The following is a 23,725-nucleotide window of genomic DNA, read 5'->3' as shown; positions in this document are numbered from 1 at the left end:
GTCTGAAATGGGTGTACTATTACGCTACATGTCAGAAAGAGGTTAAAGAGCTGGAAGCATTTTTCCTATTCAGATATTCAAATAATTTGGGCACAATTTCTTTTTATTCATTGAGCCTAATTTTTATGTTATTTTCATACTCCTTTTTATATTTTTAGCCAAATAGGTGATATTAATAAAATAAGGAAATAAAATAAAGAAATATGTGTAGTGATGGGCGAACCCATGTCTGTTCGGGCCTGGCGGGTTCGGACGAACATTTAAAAAAGTTTTGTTCGAGTACCAAAGCAGTACTCAAACTCGAACTCAAACCAAACCCTGATGCCATTCAGCTGAATAGGGGCCATGAATTGTTTGACAATCTGTCATGTGCGCGAACGCGGGCTGTGATCGGCGGTAAGATTGTTACCGCTGGTCAGAGTGCTGTGGTTACATGCTGTCATTCAGATGACAGTGTGAGCCAGTAGCTGTGAATGGCAGTAAACGGTTAACACCGGTCACAGACCTCGACTGATGAGATAGTACTGCTCTTTCCTTTCAGACACCTGTTGTGCACCCAAGCAGTGGTTTTCAACAACATTTGGGGTATGAGTGTACTCAGCATAAATTGCACAACAACCTTTGGGGTTAATTTCTTACTGTTACCCTTGTGAAAATGCAAAATTTGGGACTGTGAGGCAGTGACGGGTATTATATGCGAGGGACACTATGTATCCCCAGGATGCACATAGAAGCGTATTAAAGGGAACCTGTCACCGCCCCCCAGGCATTTTTAACTAAAATAGCCACCTTGTACAGCACTAATGCTGCATTCTGCCAAGGTGGCTCTTCTAGTTTGGGTCCCTTCCACCACTGAAAGAATTGATTTTATAATTTGTCCCTCATACCTCTAGTTTGTCAGGGGGGCAGGTCTTTCCCCCCTGACACAGACGCCTCACAGCCATCAGTCATTTCCGCCTTTCTTCTAGGCGCAGCCTCCTCAGCGTTCAGTTATTTACCTGGCGCCTGCGCTGTAATCTTTTTTCTTGGGCATGTGCAGTTAGCGCTGCCCATTCACTGACATCACATGATGTCTTCCTTCTTGCACCTGCGTGGACGCCTCTTTCCTACACAGTGTCACATCCATTTTCATCTATTTCCATTTTTTCGCTGATGAATTATCATGAGTCAATGGAAAAATAAAAGTTATGTCCTTTAGTTTTTAAAAACAGATGCAAAAAAATGGACTTAACACACATGTGAAATGGATGAGATATAAATTAAAAGCAATCTCTTTTGTACGGATGTAAAAATTGAATAGAAAATAGAGGTGGAAGCCAGCAATATTTTCAGATAAAGGAAATTACTATAAATATGAAAATGGGTTATATGCAGCTGGAGTAATAACGAATACATAATAGTGTTTCCACTTACATTTGCATGATATAAACCTATCGGATCGCCAACCAGATTATTTAAAGAGATTAAAACCTTTCTAAATGGAAAACAGTTGAAGTCATCTGAATACACAAGTTCATTACAATCAAACCCTCCAAAGTCTCCTAATGGAATAAAGACAATTTTAGTGTATTTACTTTGTCTCTTTTTTTTTCAGAAATTAAAGAAACATAAAAATGACTAATTAAGGTTACGTAGAGAATGTGCTAATTAATTGCTTACAAGTTTGTTCCGTCTTCATTAAAATGTTCATTATCTGCGCTGCTTTGATATTGTAAAATATTGTTTCATTTTCCAACTATTTTGGGACACATCTTTGATTTGAAATGTCACAATGATTTATAAGACTTATGAAGTATGCAAATGAAAGCATTTTTGGCAACTATGGAAAATGTGCTTTTTCTGCATTTTAAAGATGCTAAAAGCAGGGGATAATTTTTGGTCAGATAGCAGATCTGTCACCTGAATATGCTGTTTAACCCCTTAGTGCTACATACCATACAGTCCAGTTATGTGAATATATGTCCACGTTGCCTATTTTCTCTATTTTTTTGTGTTGATTCAATACACATAAAGGAAATGAACATGTGCTTAACAAAACATGTGTAATTGCAATGGTTTTCTGGGAGAAAGACTTCATTTTTTGGAACAATTTTAACCCCTTTCTGACATTAGATGTAATAATTCGTCAATGTGACCTCAGCCTATCTGACCATTAATGGATTATTATGTCTGCGCGATCACCAGCACACATGATTCTGACAGCTGACACCTGGCACTAAGTGCCAGCAGTGGTGCGTGATCACACTTTAACCCCTGAAATGTTGCAATCTAACAGGATCACAGCATTCGGGGAGCCAGCAGAAGGCAGCTTCTCTGCCTTTGGATCAGAGACCTCGCAGCGTAACGCAGGGTCCCGATCATTGTCATGGTGACCCTATGTCTTCATGACTACATCCGGGTCACTAGAGCTAGGAAACTTGCTGCTCATGCAGAGTGCATGATCAGCAAATTTCTCTGTCAGTGCAGAGCTGACAGTTTCTACAGCATGGGGATGCTGCTGCATCCCCATGCTGTACAAGTGATCAGCCTCCAAAAAATGATTGTCCCATAGTATGACAAAGTAAATTTTTTTTTTAAAGTTGAACTTTTTTATATGATTGTAAAAATAATAAAAAAAATCAAAAATAATATGAAAAAATCAAAAGATATTGTATCTATAAATAAATATTTCAATGAAAAAAATATATACCATAAAAGTACACATATTTGGTATCGCCGAGTCGGCAATGACCCGCCTTATAAAACTGTCCCACTAGTTAGCCCCTTTAGTGAACACCATAAAAAAATTAAGAAAGGCAAAAAACAATGCTTTATCATCATACCGCCGAACAGAAAGTGGAATAAAACGTGATAAAAAAGACGGACATAAATAAACATGGTCCCGCTAAAAACATCTTGTCCCGCTAAAAACAAGCTGCAATACAGGTCCATCAGCGGAAAAAAAATGTTATAAATCTCAGAATAAAGCAATGCAAAAATAATTATTTTGTATATAAAATCGTTTTCATTGTGTAAAGGAGCCAAAACATAAAAAATAAATGAGGTATCGCTGTAATCATACTGACCCGAAGAATAAAACTACGTTATCAATTTTAGCACATACGGAACAACATAAACCCCACCCCCTCAAAAAAATTTCCTAAATTGCTGATTTTGGTCATTCTGCCTCACAAAAATCGAAATAGAAAGCGATCAAAAAATGTCATGTGCCCAAAAATAATACCAATAAAAATGTCAACTCTTTCTGCAAAAAACAAGCCCTTACATGACTCTGTGGGCCAAAACATGGAAAAATTATAGGTCTCAAAATGTGAAAATGTGGTGATGCAAAAACTTTTTTGCAGTAAAAACATCTTTTAGTGTGTGACAGCAGCCAAACATAAAAATCCCAAATAAATCTGGTATCACTAGAATCGCACCACCCCGAAGAATAAAGTCACCTAATCACTTACACAGCACGAGGAACGGTGTAAAAAAATAAATAAAACCAATTCTTCACCTGCTGTTGATTTTTTCATTCTGCCTCCCAAAGATCGCAGTGAGGCTCGGGGCACATTTATCCTGCGCTCTGCGCTGAGTGACTGCATTGGGGTTTCCATGTAAATCTCTTAAATATGTGATTCAGAAGGAAACTCTGGAGGAAGATTCCCTATAATGAAACAGATGGATGTCCTGTGGAAAACATCTGGCCTGTGATCTGGCGATGTCCTTCTTTTTAGGACTGCATAAAATTGGAGTCGGACACAGTTTTGTGCACTTCTGGAAAGAAGGCAACCACTGAACAAAGGCCAGATGGAGTCCAGAGTAATTCTGATGCCTTATTATAATGAATGGATCCCTCGGGGGTTTCATCCGAATCATGTCACTCACAGATTTAGATGGAAACCCCAAAGTAAGTGGTCAGTGTAGAGCGCTGGATAACTGTGATCCAAAACATCATGTAAAATGTTACTAATATAAGCTTCAACTCAATCCACAAAAAAAGAGAGTCCCCACTCAGGTCTATCATCTGTTAATGGAAATATAGACAGTAGTACAAAGGCTCTGGAAAAGCTAAATGGCTCCTCACCCACCAAAAGAAATTCAGCAAATTCTCCACTCACAAATCCAAATGCCCCCCCTCCCCCCACTTATGAGCCATGCAGTGTATCTAAACCACATATTGCATCCAGGTTTGGCATTTCTGAAGCGATGAGAGCCGGCCTAGCTTACGGGTGCATGCCTCCTGATGCACAGGTTGGGCATAATGTACTAGTGACTGCAATGTATTGGTCACTAAAGCGTACTGGTCAGAACAACGGCAGTTTGCAATTTTCACTCGGCAACATTCATTGCTGCTTGTTTCTGGAAAATACTCATGGAGTCAAAATTGTCACTACACCTGAAAATAAATTCACCAAAGGGTATAGTTTCCAAAATGGGGTAATTTGAGGGGGGATTCTGCACTTCTAGCAATTAGGGGCTCTGTATGAGTGATGAGTGAATTCATTCAAAAAACAATCGTCAAACACAAATTAGGCAAGAATATGGCACCTTCGGATTCGTGATCAGAAACGAGAGCAAAATTTTATAAAATCGGTAACATTTGGTAAAAAGGGCAGGAAAATATTTGCATTGGGAAAAAAGTATTTTCAGCACTTTTGCAATGATAATGGTGGTGAATCATGAGTGCTTGTCACATGTTTGATGAGAGGAGTGGGTTTGAAGAGTGCGGCGTGCTTGTAAACTGTAAAAAAAATTTCACCTAACTTTATGTGTGCACATTGTGGCTAGCAAATCATCCACAATGTCCTGATACAACGGCTTGTGTCATTAGCTGCTGAAATCACATGTCCCTCTCCATATAGAGAGCTGACATCTTGTTTTAGTGCCATTTTGACAATGTAACAGCACAGAGAGGTTGCTCCTGATGCTGGCAGTGTTAGCAGCTAGATTTTAGGTAGTTAGCTAGGCGGTCCATTACGTCATATAGTTTAGCTAGGTAATGTCCTATGTGGCTGTGAAATCGACTTTGCAGTATTTTTTTCCCATTACTTGGGTGCACAGACAAAGCCAGCAGGGCACATATCATACAAGTGTGTTGTGCACTGCTTCTATTGTGCTCCATGCACGAGTACAGTCTTCTAAATCTTATTTTTACACTAGCTAAATGTGAAACAGCATGCCATATCACACTTTATTATTTAGTGCTGTGGTCACAAAGTTCTGTGAGTTGAGCTGTTGCGCATGAAGAAATATTTTTTGGGGGCAGTTGATTCACAATGCAATATCTCACCTTGTTATTTAGTGGCGGTGAAATTCAACAGCTCATGCACATTAAAAAACAATATAATTTTTTTTCTGTTGCTAAATGTGATACACATTGTCATTTTGTTGAGTTGAAGTTAAGATGTCTGCAGACCTGATGCACACAACAAAAAAAAATGTTCTGTTGCTAAACGTGATACAGGCCACCATATCTCACATTGTAATTTTATGGCGGTTAAATTGTTGTGTGTGCAGAGCTGTTGCACATAGCAGGCTAAATCCGAATTTGAAATTGCTTGGAGCATATCTTCTAGTTTATATAGGCGTCACCCACACTAAAAAAATATTCTGTTACTAACGCCGTACAGTAGGGGGACATCTCAATTTGAAACTGTTTGTAATATCTAGTTTGTTATAGAGGCCTAATCCACAGGCCTAAGAAAAAATTCTTCTGTTACTAACATCGTACAGTAGGGGACATCTCACTTTGAAATTGTTTGTAGCATATCTTCTTTGTCATACAGGCCTCATCCACACTCAAACAATTCTTTCTTCTGTGACTAATGCGATTCAGAACTTCATATTACACCTTGACATTTACTCCCGCTGAAAGTCAGCTGTTTGCACAGCTGGTGCAAAGTTTAAAATCTAATTTTTTGTTTCTGTTTCTGTGCTCCTACCACACTATCTGAGCAACATGACTGGGAAAAAGTGAGGCTGTGGTGGAAAGGGGATTAGGCTTGGTGTTCAAGGTGTACGTGAGGTAGGTGGTAATGTTAGTGAACCAACAATGTCACGTCTAATGCAACGACAACTGGCTACTTCTGCTACTGGATGGGCTACTTCACTACCTTTCTTTGGCAGATGCACAACAGATCTCCTTTTTGGTGAGACCCAGAAAGAGCATGTGCTCGAGTGGAGAGCAACTGTCAGGAGATGAAGAGGACAATCCTCCCCTTTCTGTTGTTCATGGTTGTCGGGAGGAGACAGAGGAAACAGGTGTGGCACCCCTAGGGGTATTTGCCACAAAAATAGTTACTGACAGTAAATACAAATACTAAAATAGCAAGACTGCACTACCACCTCCGGCCAGAAGGGGGAGCTCCAGAGACTCCCCTTGATCCATTCTGGTCTGAGAGAAGAAATGGCAGTTGGGCTAAGGAGCTGAAAGTGAGAGGTCATACAGCTGAATTTCTAACAGTCCTGTGACTGTTTCCAGGCCTAAATCACCGGCCTGAGGAGAAGAGGGACAGAGAAAAAGGACATTGTGAGAACCGGGTAGCATTAATCACTACCCAGAACAGGCACAAAGACGGATACCGGATCCGTGGCTGTATTCATTATATATAATACAGCAACCGGAAAAACGTGAGGTGATATCAGCTTCACTAGGGCCGGACGCAGCAACAGACAGAGTTCAGCGGTACTCCCGGAGGGGGTAAGCTGATAAAAGGACTCGGGTTGCCCGTCGAACCAGGACCCGGAGGGGACAGATTGGGCCGGCAGCCAGTTCACATACAGCAGCAGGGCCACACAGAAATTGCGTACAATAAGAGGCGAAGACCCCGGCAGGGTCAAAGTAACTCAGAGTTCCCATACAGACTCCGGTGACAGGACTGGTTGTAAATCCCTTTATGTTGAAGTAAACTGGTTAAACGTTTCAGTGCCTCAGTCTTTCATTTGGGCAATAGCCATCTATCCAGGATCGGGATCATCACCGCTGGGAGAACCTGCTGCTGATCAAGTAAGTGCCTGTTCCCTCACGATACCCCTTACACTGTGCATTGCCTGAGACCACAGCACCGGGTCAAGCCACCCGTGACATCCCCCTCAAGAGACAGACCCCATTGGTCCGGTGCTGGGTACCCCGGTCTCCTGGGCATCACAATTGGCGTCACGAACAGGATTCGGCCAGCCCGTATACCGGGTATTGTGTGCCGTGATTGGAGCCCAAAACTGTGAAAACTTGGATGAAAAATCTTGAAAATTGACTTTATTAAAGAAAATTCCATTTCCCATTAAAAACTATTGAAAGTGACTTTTCCCCATTGGTTATAATGGAGTAAAGATGGCCGCCATCACCTCATAACTGTTAGGCACGAGACTGTTAATTGTGCTACGCCATTACCTGATCCCCAGTCTTACTGAAAAACTTCAGAATCCGCCATTACAGAGCACGCGGCGGGCAGGAGCAGCAGGGGGCGTGTCATTGTGGGCGGCACCAAGCTGAGCGCTCTGACGTCAGAGCAAGGGGAAAACCAATCCTGCTGCACAGCGGAACGAATCTACACTATCCCGACGGAAGCGGAGGACCGGAAGGGTCTGGATTAACTAAGGGGGCACAGTATGTCGCAGCACGGAGACGCCGCAGCACTCGGTGACGCTAATGCAGCTGAAAGACAGAGTGTCGATAGAGAGTCCGGTAGTGCAGCGGTGCAAGGAATGGCGCCCATCATGCCAGTGCTGATGCCATATACCCCAGGTGGCCCGTGGCTTCCAATGTATGAAGGTGAGCCTAATACCCTTGATGATTTCAGAGAAAAGATGCTGGCCCATTTTGACATGTTCCCCGTGGGTGAAGTTCAGCGTGTTAGTCTCCTGATGATGCAGTTAAGTGGCCATGCTAAGCGAGAAGTCCCAGCATGGGCAGCTGATCTAAAAGGCACTGTTGAACGCATATTTGCTGGATTAAAAGCTACATTTGAAACCACTGCCGGGAGCAAAGCTAAAGTACGATTCTTTAATTGCAAACAAAAAGCTAATGAGGGCGTGAGAGACTTTGCCTTAAACCTGCAGGAAGCCCTTAAATCACTTACACTGGCTGAACCCATTTTTAACATCGGAGCGGATAAACTGCTAAGAGATCAATTTATGGAGGGACTCTACACCCCTTCTCACCGGGGGCATGTGAGTATGCTTGTTTTTAAGAACCCTGAATTGACATTTGCCCAATTAAAGGAGAGCGCTATACGTCTCCAGCTGGCAGAGGCACCTCGGGATCAGGATCCTGCGCAACCCATGGCAGAGGCACCTCAACAACAGGGAGTGCAAGTGACATCAGCTATGTCCGGGGCCATTGCTAAGCCCCTGGGGCCCAGTACTAATGAGGCTCTTCAACAAAAGCTTGACTCTTTAACTGATGTTGTTGCTTCAATGGCTAAAACCATGCAGGAGATGAGAGGACCCAAGATGGAGTTGGCAAACCGTAGAGAGGATGTTCCATGGATGAGACCCCGGAAATACCCGACATGGAGAGGACGACCCCGCGACCGCTACCAACCGGATGGACAGCCCAATTGCCGCCGTTGCCAGCAGCCAGGCCACTTTGCACGAGATTGTGATTTAAACGGGAATCCCCTGGGAATGCGGGCCGCTTCACAGGAATGAACTTTCAAGGCCCAACACACTGGCACGACAGATACATCGGAGGACGTCCCATTATCCCTATCGTGCTGGACGGAATTCCCCTCAACGCTTTGCTGGACACAGGTTCCCAGATTCATCTATACCGTATATCCTTTATAAGAGGTACTGGGCTGATGCAGATATTGATAAAGGGCCCTCTGATGTTGAACTAGATATATGGGCCAGTAATGGTAAGTTGGTACCGAAACTAGGATTCAGGGAGATGACCATAAAGATTGGTAAAGTAGAATTGAAGAAACAGGGTATAATTGTTGTTGATGTTGACCGGCGTAACTGTGAACCAACTGTATTGATAGGAATGAATGTGTTAGAGAACTGCTTTTCCGAAGTTATTTCTGTCTTACAACAAATTGCTGAAACTGCCCAATCCTGCCAGCAGAGAGTTCTCCGGAGGGAAATAAAAGTATTGATGTTAAGGCAACAGGTAGAAGTTGCAGGTGGAGAAATCGGCAGTGTGAGGGTAAGTGATCCAACGTCTATTGTAATCCCACCAAAAACAGAAATGCTGGTATGGTGTAGAGCAGCCATTGGTACTAAGGGACGAGATTATCAAGCCTTAATAGAACCAGTGTACACCAACAGCAGGCCCACTATACTCACAGCACGAGGGGTAGTCGAGGTACACCGGGGACGAGTGCCGGTACGACTTTTGAACTGTGGAGAGGAAGAGGTCACTTTGCCAAGGTATGCTACAGTGGCAAAGCTATATACTGTTGACAACAATGCCATCACAACCATTGAGCCCTTAGAACCAACCTGTCAGGTGGAAGGCAACGGCTCAGATGGAGAATTGGAGGATTGGTGCCAACAGCTACACGTGGGCATAAATTCAACACCTACCCATCAAAAGCAAGGGGTGTACAGGCTAGTGACGGAATATGAACAAGTCTTCAGTAAACACCCATTGGACTTCGGACAGATAGAAGGGGTAGAACACACAATCGCCACCGGCGACCATCCCCCAATAAAAGAAAGATATAGACCCATACCGCCCGCTCACTATCAATGTGCAAAAGATATGCTGAGGGAGATGAAACAAGCCGGGGTAATAAGAGACAGCTGTAGCCCCTGGGCGGCCCCTCTAGTGATTGTCAAAAAAAAGGACGGAACCGTGAGAATGTGCGTAGACTACCGGCGGATTAATAAAATCACCCATAAAGACGCCTACCCCTTGCCTAGGATAGAAGAGTCCTTGACTGCTTTGAAATCTGCTAATTATTTTTCCACCTTAGACTTAACAAGCGGGTATTGGCAAGTCCCTGTGGCTGAGAGAGATAAGGAAAAGACGGCATTCACCACACCAATGGGTCTATGTGAATTTAATCGCATGCCATTCGGACTCTGCAACGCATCCGGTACCTTCCAGAGGCTGATGGAATGCTGCCTCGGACACAAGAACTTCGAGACCGTCCTCCTGTACCTAGATGATGTGATCGTCTACTCAAAGACTTACGAACAACACTTAAAAGACCTAGCAGAAGTGTTCGAAGCCTTATCCATGTATGGTATGAAAATCAAGCCATCCAAATGTCACCTTCTCAAGCCAAAGGTACAGTACCTGGGACACATCGTGAGTTCGGAGGGAGTAGCACCAGATCCCGAGAAAATAAGCGCCATAAGGGATTGGCCAAGACCTACCAACGCAAAAGAAGTGAGGCAATTCCTGGGATTGGTGGGTTACTATCGCAGATTTATAAAAGGATTTACCAAGTTGGCAGCACCCTTGCAAGATGCCTTGGTAGGGCAGACGAAGAAACCTTCAAACCGAAACCCTCCTTTTCAGTGGAACGATGAAAGGGAAGACTCCTTTGAACAACTAAAGAAGGCACTAACCGGAGAAGAGGTTCTGGCATACCCAGATTACCATCAACCTTTCATCCTCTACACCGATGCCAGTAATGTGGGACTAGGAGCGGTGCTGTCACAAAAGCAAGAAGGTCGGGAGAAAGTCATCGCCTTTGCAAGTAGAAAGCTCCGGCCAACTGAAAGAAATTCAGAAAATTACAGCTCCTTCAAATTGGAACTACTGGCAGTAGTTTGGGCTGTGACTGAACGTTTCAAACACTATCTGGCCGCTGCAGAATTTATTGTCTATACTGACAACAATCCGTTGACCCATCTGGACACAGCCAAATTAGGTGCGTTAGAACAGCGATGGATAGCCCGGTTATCTAATTACAATTTCATAATCAAGTATCGAGCAGGTCGCAAGAATGGAAATGCCGATGCCCTATCCCGGATGCCACACTTGAGAGATGTAGAGGAAGAAACGGGGGAGCTTGAAGAAATTGAACTACCAGCCTTCCATCATCCCAAGGCAAAACATCATCAGTCAAGTACCTATCAGAAACAACAAGAGGTGAATTTTAATCCGTTAGCACACCATAGATGGGCTGACACCCAAGACAGCAATCCGGCTGTGAAGTTGGTGAAGGAACTGCTGACTGAGCAAAGTGCATATCCCGATGAGGATGCCCCAGAAGAGACGCATCAACTCTGGAAAGAGAGAGGCAAAATGTTCCTGTATCAAGGGAAGCTCTGTAGAAGGTACACCAATCCGAAAACACATGAATTGGTTTGGCAGATTATCGTGCCTAAACAAGATGTCAAGATGGTCCTCGAAGCTTACCATAATGGTGCTGGTCACTTCGGTTGGAAAAAGTTAGAAGTACTTCTAAGAGAAAGATTTTATTGGGTCGGGATGAGAAAATCAATCGAACAGTGGTGCAGAAATTGTGGCCCGTGCAACCTCAGAAGAAACGATCAAAAGAACCAAAGAGCACCACTGCAGCCCATAATCACCAAACAACCACTTGAACTTGTAGCCATGGACCACGTGAAGTTGACACCAAGCCGGTCCGGCTATGTCTATGCCTTGACCATCGTGGACCATTATTCACGCTTCTTGGTAGTAGTACCCGTAAAAGATCTGACAGCAAAAACAGCAGCCAAAGCGTTCCAAACGTACTTTTGTAGACCCCATGGATATCCGGAACAGGTTCTCACCGACCAAGGTACAGCCTTTGAATCAGAGATCTTCAGAGAATTCTGTAATATGTATGGTTGCAAAAAGATGCGGACGACGGCCTATCATCCACAAACAAACGGCTTATGCGAGAGATGAACCATATTGTAATAGACCTACTAAAGACTTTACCTGAGACAGAAAGGAATCAATGGCCAGAGAAATTGCCTGACTTGGTGGATCTGCATAATCATGTCCCGGTGAGCTCCACCAACTGCACCCCAGCTTACCTTATGCGTGCAAGACCCGGCCAATTACCAATCGATCTAGAAATGGGAATTCTGAAACCAGACGCAGAAGTTCAAGACTCCAATTGGGATATCATACGGCAAAAGCAGTATCGCCAAGTGCAAGAGAGTGTGGAAATAAGCCTTCAGCAAACTAGAGAAAGACAAGAGCGAACTTTCAACCAGAATGCCCTAGCGACCCCATTAAGACCGGGTGACCAAGTGCTCAAGAGAAATCGTCGAACCAATAAACTAGACAATCAGTGGGAAGCCGTACCCTACACAGTTTTACCAACAAGAATGGATAATCCTAAAATGTGTCTCAATAGCAAAAACGGAGGCTTAACATCTGTACTAGTGTCAAGAGACAATCTTAAATTATGTCCGGAAGCATTGAAAGAGCCAGAAGTTGTCCAGCCAGAACCAGAAGTTATTCAACCCATGCAGGTCCAACCAGTAAAGGAAAAAGAAGAGGAAATGTATCACACCTGTATAGGAGACTTTCCCAAAACCCTACTAACATACCATGGTGCAGTAGTGGTTCCCATGGTGGCCTTTTACCCAACACCGAACTCAATACCAGAAGTCCCAAGACAGGAAGAGGCTGACCCCGTACTACGGGAGGTTCCAGGCCAGGAAGAACAGATTCCTGATCAGAGTTATCCCATTCACGGTGGACTTGCCAACTCCATAGTCGTGGAATTATCTTTAGCAGAGCGGGCAGATACTACATCTGCAGTAGACAGTAGTACACCACATGAAGAGACACCGCTATTACGTAGAGCACAGCTTAGTACCCAGGGTCAATTACCGGCCAGGTATGCGGATTACCAACTATAAAACTATAGTCATTGTTATCATTCTGCAACGTTTAAGCCCAGTACCTACGGAGACTTGTCTGTATGAACTTATTGCATATTCTTGATCTTTTTATCAGCCCGGAGGCACTAAATCAAAGCTCCGGAAAGACTGCTTTTTGAACTTTGCTTTTTGCTCTTTTTGAACTTTCTTTAGACTTTATATTGACAACTTCGTTGGAAAAATGGAACTAAATTCCTGGACACAAAGTGCAGTGCCTTTCCTAGTACCTTCAAGGATAGGACTGTATTAATGGACGCTATTTGAAGTGACTTTTTACAGAACTCTATTTTTGTTTCCTTGAGTGGTTTTTGTAACTTTTCATTTTTAAGACTCTGTACATATTAATTGTTATTTCAAAATGTTATCGTCCCACAGTCCCGGAGTACTGTTCTTAACTAAGGGGGAATGTGGCACCCCTAGGGGTATTTGCCACAAAAATAGTTACTGACAGTAAATACAAATACTAAAATAGCAAGACTGCACTACCACCTCCGGCCAGAAGGGGGAGCTCCAGAGACTCCCCTTGATCCATTCTGGTCTGAGAGAAGAAATGGCAGTTGGGCTAAGGAGCTGAAAGTGAGAGGTCATACAGCTGAATTTCTAACAGTCCTGTGACTGTTTCCAGGCCTAAATCACCGGCCTGAGGAGAAGAGGGACAGAGAAAAAGGACATTGTGAGAACCGGGTAGCATTAATCACTACCCAGAACAGGCACAAAGACGGATACCGGATCCGCGGCTGTATTCATTATATATAATACAGCAACCGGAAAAACGTGAGGTGATATCAGCTTCACTAGGGCCGGACGCAGCAACAGACACAGAGTTCAGCGGTACTCCCGGAGGGGGTAAGCTGATAAAAGGACTCGGGTTGCCCGTCGAACCAGGACCCGGAGGGAACAGATTGGGCCGGCAGCCAGTTCACATACAGCAGCAGGGCCACACAGAAATTGCGTACAATAAGAGGCGAAGACCCCGGCAGGGTCAAAGTAACTCAGAGTTCCCATACAGACTCCAGTGACAGGACTGGTTGTAAATCCCTTTATGTTGAAGTAAACTGGTTAAACGTTTCAGTGCCTCAGTCTTTCATTTGGACAATAGCCATCTATCCAGGATCGGGATCATCACCGCTGGGAGAACCTGCTGCTGATCAAGTAAGTGCCTGTTCCCTCACGATACCCCTTACACTGTGCATTGCCTGAGACCACAGCACCGGGTCAAGCCACCCGTGACATCCCCCTCAAGAGACAGACCCCATTGGTCCGGTGCTGGGTACCCCGGTCTCCTGGGTGTCACACAGGCATCAGTGTAACTCAGCCACCAACACAGCATGGGCTTGGACCTCATGGTAGAGCCAGACATATGAGTGCTTACTTGCTGCACTATCTGCAACATGATCCCTGTACAGTTGTGAATATAAATAGTGCTGACTACTATGTTACCATTTTGTTAAATCCACATTATAAAACCAAATTTTGCCAGATACTTCCCGCTCTGGAAAAGAACCTACGAATACTGGAGTATCGAAACACACTTTTACACAACCTTAACCCCTTAGTGACCGCCAATACGCCTTTTAACTGACCTGAGAAATAAGAGACTTACATCCTCATACAGGTGACAATCCAGCAGCTGTCTGCTGTCCACTATAGCTGACAACTTGCTGCATCAGCCATGATCAGTGTTTGCACCATCCAAATTTATTTAACCCCTTAGATGCTGCTGTCAGTAGTGATTACATCATTATAAATGGTTAACAGAGTGTGGGGGCTTCCTCTTTATCCAAATTGGTGGTCTCAGATCGTGATTGTGTGGTCCTGATGTTTGTCTTGGCAATTCATAACCAAATAGCGGCCTTAGAGTCTGCCGGCTGTAGTAATCTGTTCAGAAGTTAGTGACATTTAGGTGGTAAAAATACACATTTTCATTTTTCTCATGCCACTTTGCATTAATTCCTGAAAATCACCCGAAGGGTTAACAAACTACCTGACTGCAGTTTTCAATATGTCTGGGGGTGCTGTTTTTAAAATGGTATCACTTGTGGGGATTTCCCTATATATAGGACCCCCAAATTCATTTCAAACATGGATAGGTCCCTAAAAAAATACATTTTGTAAATTTCCTTGAAAAAAATTTAAATTGTTGCTACATTTTTAAACCTCCTAAAATGCTAACAAAATCAAATAACATTTTTCAAATGGTGCTGATGTAAAGCAGACGTGTGGGAAATGTTATTTATTAATGTTTTGCTGTGGTATGACTATCGGGATTAAAGGGATAATCATTCAAAGTTTGAAAATTGCTACTTTTTTAACATTTTTTTCAAATTTCTGATATTTTTTATAAATAAACACAAAGCATATCAACCTAAATTTACCATTATCATAAAGTATAATGTGTCACGAAAAAACAATCTCAAAATCACTGGGCTTTGTTGAAGCGTTCCAGAGTTATTACCACATAAAGTGACACTGGTCAGATTTCAAAAATTTGGCTCTGTCACTAAGGGGTTAAGAGATCTTTTCCCCAAGACATCAGTGAAGCACACATTTCGCATCGCAGCTCTAGACTTCCAACCTCCGGCAGGTCAATTCATTAATGCCAAAACATTGGCACAGTAGTGTAAGTGGAAGAAGCAATTTCTGTGAGTCCTTTGACACATTTTTAGACCAGCTCGTGCACCAGCACAATTGAGTCCAAGTTTTAAGGCCCCTTCACATTAAGCGACGCTGCAGCGATACCGACAACGATCCGGATCGCTGCAGCTTCGCTGTTTGGTCGCTGGAGAGCTGTCACACAGACAGCTCTCCAGCGACCAACGATGCCGGTAACCAGGGTAAACATCGGGTAACTAAGCGCAGGGCCGCGCTTAGTAACCCGATGTTTACCCTGGTTACCATCCTAAAAGTAAAAAAAAAAAAACACTACATACTTACCTACAGCCGTCTGTCCTCCAGCGCTGTGCTCTGCACTCCTCCTGTACTGTCTGTGAGCACAGCGGCCGGAAAGCAGAGCGGTGACGTCACCGCTCTGCTTTCCGGCTGACCGACGCTCACAGCCAGTACAGGAGGAGAGCAGAGCACAGCGCTGGAGGACAGACGGCTGTAGGTAAGTATGTAGTGTTTTTTTTTTTTTACTTTTAGGATGGTAACCAGGGTAAACATCGGGTTACTAAGCGCGGCCCTGCGCTTAGTTACCCGATGTTTACCCTGGTTACCAGTGAAGACATCGCTGGATCGGTGTCACACACGCCGATCCAGCGATGTCAGCAGGAGTCCAGCGACGAAATAAAGTTCTGGACTTTATTCAGCGACCAATGATCTCCCAGCAGGGGCCTGATCGTTGGTCGCTGTCACACATAACGATTTTATTAACGATATCGTTGCTATGTCACAAAAAGCAACGATATCGTTAACAATATCGCTATGTGTGAAGGTACCTTTACACGTGGTGAACGTATGGAGAGGATGGTGCAAGAGTATCTAGAACTGAATATCAATACCATCAGGAAGGGTTTGGACACGTTCACATTATGGTCTCCAAAATGGATGCGTGGCCTGTGCTGGCCTCACACGTCTTGGAGGTTTTATCGTGCCCGGCAGCCAGAGTTCTCTCAGATCTTGTCTTCAGCATTGCTGGAGGTACCCTGATGGATAAGCGCAGCCGGCTGCCCCTGAAAGTGTTGAGCTCCTAGCCTTCATCAAGATGAACAAGTCATGAATCTCCAATGACTTTCGCACCCCAATCGCAGACTGTACAGACTAGGCGATATTGCATTTTTTAGTATGCTGCATTAATGTTCCATAACTGCACTCTGTGATATCTTTAGTGTGGCTTCTGTGCCTGCTGTTGCTGCTGCTGCTGCAGATACTAACACAAATTTGTGGAAATGTGAGCAATCATGGTTGGTCTACATATGGTTGGCTGTAGTGAAAGACTTGTCAGTCCAATTACACTATTTCTACTCTCTTGAAATTTATGCCACTTTGGTGGTGTCAGGCCCTCATTTTTTTAAATGTGAAAACTCCTGGTTGAGTGTCCATCTGCTGGGTTGGGGGTAGTGGAAGACCTGTCGGTCACTATAATACTATTTCTACTCTCGTTAAATTTATGCCATTTCTGTGGTGTCAGGCTCTCATTTGTTTATATTTTAAAACTTCTGTTTGGGTATCCATCTGCGTGATAGGGAATAGTGGAAGAACTGTTGGTCTGTATTATACTATTTCTACTGTGGTTAAATTGATGCCACTTTGGCAGTATCTGCCATTAATTTTTGGAAATGTGAACACTTCTGGCTGGGTGTCCATCTGATGGATTGGGTGTAGTGGAGGACTATTTCTACAGTGATGAAATATATGGCACTTTGTTGGTGTTTGCCACTAGATTTTGAAAATGTGTAGACTCCTGGTTGTATCTCCTTCATGTGTGTTGCCTGTAGCAGTAGGCCTCCGAGACCGATAGACCTCACTTCTTTGGAGTCAACTACCCATGTTACTACCATCCTTAGGCTAAGTTCACACTGCGTTCAGTAACTACGTTAAACGGAGTACGTGGCATAACGCGGTGTAACGTAGTCCGTTAATGCCGCCATTGAATGCAATGTCGGACGCATCACCCACAGCGATGTGCTGTCATTTGAGTGACGGACCCGAGACGCGGGCTGCAGCGTTTCCGGGTCCGTCACTGCTAGCGCAGATGGAGCTAGAAGATGCTCCATCTGCGCTAGCATGATGTAGTGCCGGCACTTGCGCTAGCAGCAGCCCGTTAGCGTATGTGCTGAACGGGCTGCTGCTAACACAGTGTGAACTAAGCCTTAGATTTTTCGATAATGGTAGTCTACTAAACTCATATTTGTGCCTCTTGAGTGTGTCTCAGCATGAAAGCAGGTTGAGGTGTTGTGTGTGGTATCAGAGCTCCCAGCACAGCAGGTCTACACTGATCCCTCACCTACCTCGCCTTACATTGACATTCAATTGAAAGATGTAAATGCTGGCCCAGATCACTTTATCTCATGTATGACTGATTGCTGCAGCGCCATGCTACAATTTGCACTGTGGGTGAATTGAGGACTCTTTCCTGGTGTCTGTCCCTCATTTGCTGTGTTTTGGTAGCTTTTGGGACCATTTGAAGTTTTTGGGCATGCGTTTGTTTCTGCCTCCCATTAAATGGTGTTTGGCTGTGTTCAGCAAATATCCTGTGAAAAAATTGGAGAATATTGCAAATTTGGCGATTGTAATCCAAACCGAACATAGAAATATTTGCTCAATGCTACTCTGTTTATGGAGTCCGCAAACTGTTATAGGAAAATCTGCGCTCCAGGAGGCAAATAGCGCGTCATTCCTCCTGAGTCTCTCCGCATGGCTAAGTAGTACTGTACAGCCACATATGGGGTATTGCCACGTTCAGTAGAAATTGTGGGACAAATTTTGGTGCAATTTTTATCAATTTCTTGTGTGAAAATGTAAAATCTGGGGTTAAAACAAAATTTTGGTGGTTAAAATGTAATTATTTTTTTCTTCACTGCTCAATGGTATAAAATTCTGTGACACACCCGTGGTGTCAATATGATCACTGCAGCCCTAGAAGAATACATTGAGAGGAGAAGTTGATAAAATGGGGTCACTTATGGGGAGTACTGATGTTCTGGCACCTCATGGGCTCTTCCAGTGGGTCATGACACCTGCAAATCATAACAGTAAAATCTGGGGCTCCTTGCCTTCTGAGCTTTGCACTGTGCCTGAAAAATATCTCCCAATTACATATGGAGAATTGGAGCACTCAGGAAAAAAATTGACCTCATTTTGTTGTAAAAAAAAATATCTTTATTAGCCAGTAGAAAAATATAAAACTTGGGGCTAAAACAACATTTTTGTGGTAAAAATGCAATTTATTCTTTCTTCATCGCTCAGTGGTATAAAATTCGGAGAGGCACATGTGGTGTCAATATGATCACTGCACCACTAGATGAATTCATTAGGGAGTGTGGTTTGCAAAATGAGTTCACATATAGGAGATTTCTGTTGTTCTGGCACCTCAGGGACACTTCAATATGGCACCTCTTCCCTTCTGAGCTTTGCACTGTGCCTCAAAAATAGTAGTCCCCCACATATGAGGTATCAGCATACTGAGGAGAAATTGCTCAACAAACTGAACAGTTAACCTTTTAAAAATGAAAAATTTTAGGCTAAAATATCATTTTTGTGAGGAAGATGTGATTTTTTTATTTTTACCGCTCTACGTTATAAACTTCTGTGAAGCACCTGGGGGTTCAAGATGCTCACTATGCATTTAAGTACATTCCTTGAGGGTTCTAGTTTCCAAAATGGGGTCACTTGTGGGGGGTTTCCACTGTTTACGTACATCAGGGGCTCTCCAAATGGGACATGACATCTGCTAGTGATTCCAGGAAATTTTACATTCAAAAAGTCATATGACGCTCCTTCCCTTTTCGAGCCCTGCCATGCGCTCAAGCAGTAGTTTTCTCCCTCATCGGCGTACTCAGTAGAAATTGAATACAGCAAATTAATTGGTGCAATTTACCCTGTTACCTGTTGTGAATTCTGTTGTCGGGCTCCCTCCTGTGGTCATGAATGGTACTTCGGCTGGTTCTGTCCATGGACTTCCTCTGGTGGGTGTTTCTGAGTTTCACAGGTGATGAGGTTAATTCGTTAGCTGCTGCTCTATTTAACTCCACTTAGATCTTTGCTCCATGCCACCTGTCAATGTTCCAGTATTGGTCTAGTTCACTCCTGGATCGTTCTTGTGACCTGTCTTCCCAGCAGAAGCTAAGTTCCAGCTTGTATTTCTTTGGTTTGCTATTTTTCTGTCCAGCTTGCTATTTAATTTCTTGTCTTGCTTGCTGGAAGCTCTGGGACGCAGAGGGAGCGCCTCCGCACCGTGAGTCGGTGCGGAGGGTCTTTTTGCGCCCTCTGCGTGGTCTTTTTGTAGGTTTTTGTGCTGACCGCAAAGTAACCTTTTCTATCCTCGGTCTGTTCAGTAAGTCGGGCCTCACTTTGCTAAATCTATTTAATCTCTGTGTTTGTATTTTCATCTTTACTCACAGTCATTATATGTGGGGGGCTGCCTTTTCCTTTGGGGAATTTCTCTGAGGCAAGGTAGGCTTTATTTTTCTATCTTCAGGGCTAGCTAGTTTCTAAGGCTGTGCCGAGTTGCATAGGGAGCGTTAGGCGCAATCCACGGCTATTTCTAGTGTGTTTGATAGGTTTAGGGATTGCGGTCAGCAGAGTTCCCACGTCCCAGAGCTCGTCCTTATTATCAGTAACTATCAGGTCATTCCGTGTGCTCTTAACCACCAGGTCCATTATTGTCCTGACCACCAGGTCATATCAGTACAGGTGGCCCAAAGTACTAATGCATCTCAATAGAGGGATAAGAGAAGTTCTGAGACCATTTTTTTTTCTTTGCAGTGTGTTTTGTCTCTATTTTCCCCTTTACTTCTGGGTGGTTCAGGACACTGGTGTAAACATGGACATTCAAGGTCTGTCCTCTTGGATGGATAATCTCACTACAAGGATACAAAACATTCAAGATTTTGTGGTTCAGAATCCGATGTCAGAGCCTAGGATTCCAATTCCTGATTTGTTTTTTGGTGATAGATCTAAGTTCTTGAATTTCAAAAATAATTGTAAATTGTTTCTTGCCTTGAAACCTTGCTCCTCAGGTGACCCTGTTCAACAGGTAAAGATCATTATTTCTTTGTTATGTGGTGACCCTCAAGACTGGGCATTTTCCCTTGCGCCAGGAGATCCAGCATTGCGTGATGTTGATGCGTTTTTCCTGGCGCTTGGATTGCTTTATGACTAACCTAATTCAGTGGATCAGGCAGAGAAAATCTTGCTGGCTCTGTGTCAGGGTCAGGATGAAGCGGAGATATATTGTCAGAAGTTTAGAAAGTGGTCTGTGCTCACTCAGTGGAATGAATGTGCCCTGGCAGCAATCTTCAGAAAGGGTCTCTCTGAAGCCCTTAAGGATGTCATGGTGGGGTTTCCCATGCCTGCTGGTCTGAATGAGTCTATGTCCTTGGCCATTCAGATCGATCGACACTTGCGTGAGCGTAAAGCTGTGCACCATTTGGCGGTACTATCTGAGCATGGGCCTGAGCCTATGCAATGTGATAGGACTTTGACCAGAGCTGAACGGCAAGAACACAGATGTCGGAATGGGCTGTGTTTTTACTGTGGTGATTCCACTCATGCTATCTCCGTTTGTCCTAAGCGCACTAAGCGGTTCGCTAGGTCTGCCACCATTGGTACGGTACAGTCTAAATTTCTATTGTCTGTTACTCTGATTTGCTCTTTGTCATCCTATTCTGTTATGGCATTTGTGGATTCAGGCGCTGCCCTGAATTTGATGGACTTGGAGTATGCTAGGCGCTGTGTTTTTTTCTTGGAGCCCTTGCAGTATCCTATTCCATTGAGAGGAATTGATGCTACGCCTTTGGCCAAGAATAAGCCTCAGTATTGGACCCAATTGACCATGTGCATGGCTCCTGCACATCAGGAGGATATCCGCTTTCTGGTGTTTCATAATCTGCATGATGTGGTCGTTTTGGGGTTGCCATGGCTACAGGTTAATAATCCAGTATTGGACTGGAAATCTATGTCTGTGTCCAGCTGGGGTTGCCAGGGGGTACATGGTGATGTTCCATTTTTGTCTATTTCATCTTCCACTCCTTCTGAAGTTCCAGAGTTTTTGTCGGATTATCGGGATGTATTTGATGAGCCCAAAGCCAGTGCCCTACCTCCTCATAGGGATTGTGATTGTGCAATTAATTTGATTCCTGGTAGTAAGTTTCCTAAGGGCCGATTGTTCAATTTATCTGTGCCAGAACACGCTGCTATGCGGAGTTATATAAAGGAATCCTTGGAGAAAGGCCATATTCGCCCGTCATCATCACCGTTAGGTGCAGGGTTCTTTTTTGTGGCCAAGAAGGATGGTTCTTTGAGACCTTGTATTGATTACCGCCTTCATAATAAAATTACAGTCAAATTTCAGTATCCTTTGCTGTTGCTGTCTGATTTGTTTGCTCGTATTAAAGGGGCTAGTTGGTTCACCAAGATAGATCTTCGAGTGGCGTATAATCTTGTGCGTATTAAACAAGGCGATGAATGGAAAACAGCATTTAATACGCCCGAGGGCCATTTTGAGTACCTGGTTATGCCATTCGGGCTTTCCAATGCTCCATCAGTATTTCAGTCCTTTATGCATGACATCTTCTGAGAGTACCTGGATAAATTCCTGATTGTGTATTTGGATGATATTTTGGTCTTTTCGGATGATTGGGAGTCTCAGGTGAAGCAGGTCAGAATGGTGTTCCTGGTCCTTCGTGCAAGTTCCTTGTTTGTGAAGGGGTCAAAGTGTCTCTTTGGAGTTCAGAAGGTTTCATTTTTGGGGTTCATTTTTTTCCCCTTCTACTATCGAGATGGACCCTGTTAAAGTCCAGGCCATTTACGATTGGACTCAGCCGACATCTGTGAAGAGCCTGCAAAAGTTCCTGGGCTTTGCTAATTTTTATCGGCGCTTCATCGCTAATTTTTCTACTGTTGCTAAACCGTTGACTGATTTGACCAAGAAGGGTGCTGATGTGGTCAATTGGTCTTCTGCGGCTGTAGAGGCTTTTCAGGAGTTGAAGCGTCGTTTTTCTTCTGCCCCTGTGTTGTGCCAGCCAGATGTTTCGCTTCCATTTCAGGTTGAGGTTGATGCTTCTGAGATTGGAGCAGGGGCTGTTTTGTTGCAAAGAAGTTCTGATGGCTCGGTGATGAAGCCATCTGCTTTCTTTTCTAGAAAGTTTTCGCCTGCTGAGCGTAACTATGATGTTGGTAATCGTGAATTGTTGGCCATGAAGTGGGCATTCGAGGAGTGGCGTCATTGGCTGGAAGGAGCCAAGCAGCGCGTGGTGGTCTTGACAGATCACAAGAATTTGACTTATCTTGAGTCTGCCAAACGGTTGAATCCGAGACAAGCTCGATGGTCGTTATTTTTCTCCCGTTTTGATTTTGTGGTTTCGTACCTTCCGGGCTCTAAAAATGTGAAGGCTGATGCCCTGTCAAGGAGTTTTGTGCCTGACTCTCCGTGTGTTCCTGAGCCGGCGGGTATTCTCAAAGAGGGGGTAATTTTGTCTGCCATCTCCCCTGATTTGCGGCGGGTGCTGCAAAAATTTCAGGCTGATAGACCTGACCGTTACCCAGCGGAGAAACTGTTTGTCCTTGATAGATGGACTAGTAGAGTTATCTCTGAGATTCATTGTTCAGTGTTGGCTGGGCATCCTGGAATCTTTGGTACCAGAGATTTGGTGGCTAGATCCTTCTGGTGGCCGTCATTGTCGCGGGATGTGCATTCTTTTGTGCAGTCCTGTGGGACTTGTGCTCGGGCTAAGCCCTGCTGTTCTCGTGCCAGTGGGTTGCTTTTGCCCTTGCCGGTCCCGAAGAGGCCCTGGACGCATATTTCTATGGATTTTATTTCGGATCTCCCCGTCTCTCAAAAGATGTCGGTCATTTGGGTGGTTTGTGATCGCTCTTCTAAGATGGTCCATTTGGTAACTTTGTCTAAATTGCCTTCCTCCTCTGATTTGGTTCCATTATTTTTCCAGCATGTGGTTCGTTTACATGGTATCCCGGAGAACATCGTTTCTGACAGAGGTTCCCAGTTTGTTTCAAAGTTTTGGCGATCATTTTGTGCTAGGATGGGCATTGATTTGTCTTTTTCCTCGGCTTTCCATCCTCAGACAAATGGCCAAACCGAACGAACTAATCAAACTTTGGAAACATATCTGAGATGCTTTGTTTCTGCTGATCAGGATGATTAGGTGTCCTTTTTGCCGTTGGCTGAGTTCGCCCTTAATAATCGGGCCAGCTCGACTACTTTGGTTTCGCCGTTTTTCTGCAATTCTGGTTTCCATCCTCGTTTCTCTTCAGGGCAGGT

This window comes from Ranitomeya imitator, chromosome 5 (assembly GCF_032444005.1).
Source record: "Ranitomeya imitator isolate aRanImi1 chromosome 5, aRanImi1.pri, whole genome shotgun sequence".
In the NCBI taxonomy this organism is placed as follows: domain Eukaryota; kingdom Metazoa; phylum Chordata; class Amphibia; order Anura; family Dendrobatidae; genus Ranitomeya; species Ranitomeya imitator.
Note: the sequence above shows the minus strand (reverse complement) of the source record.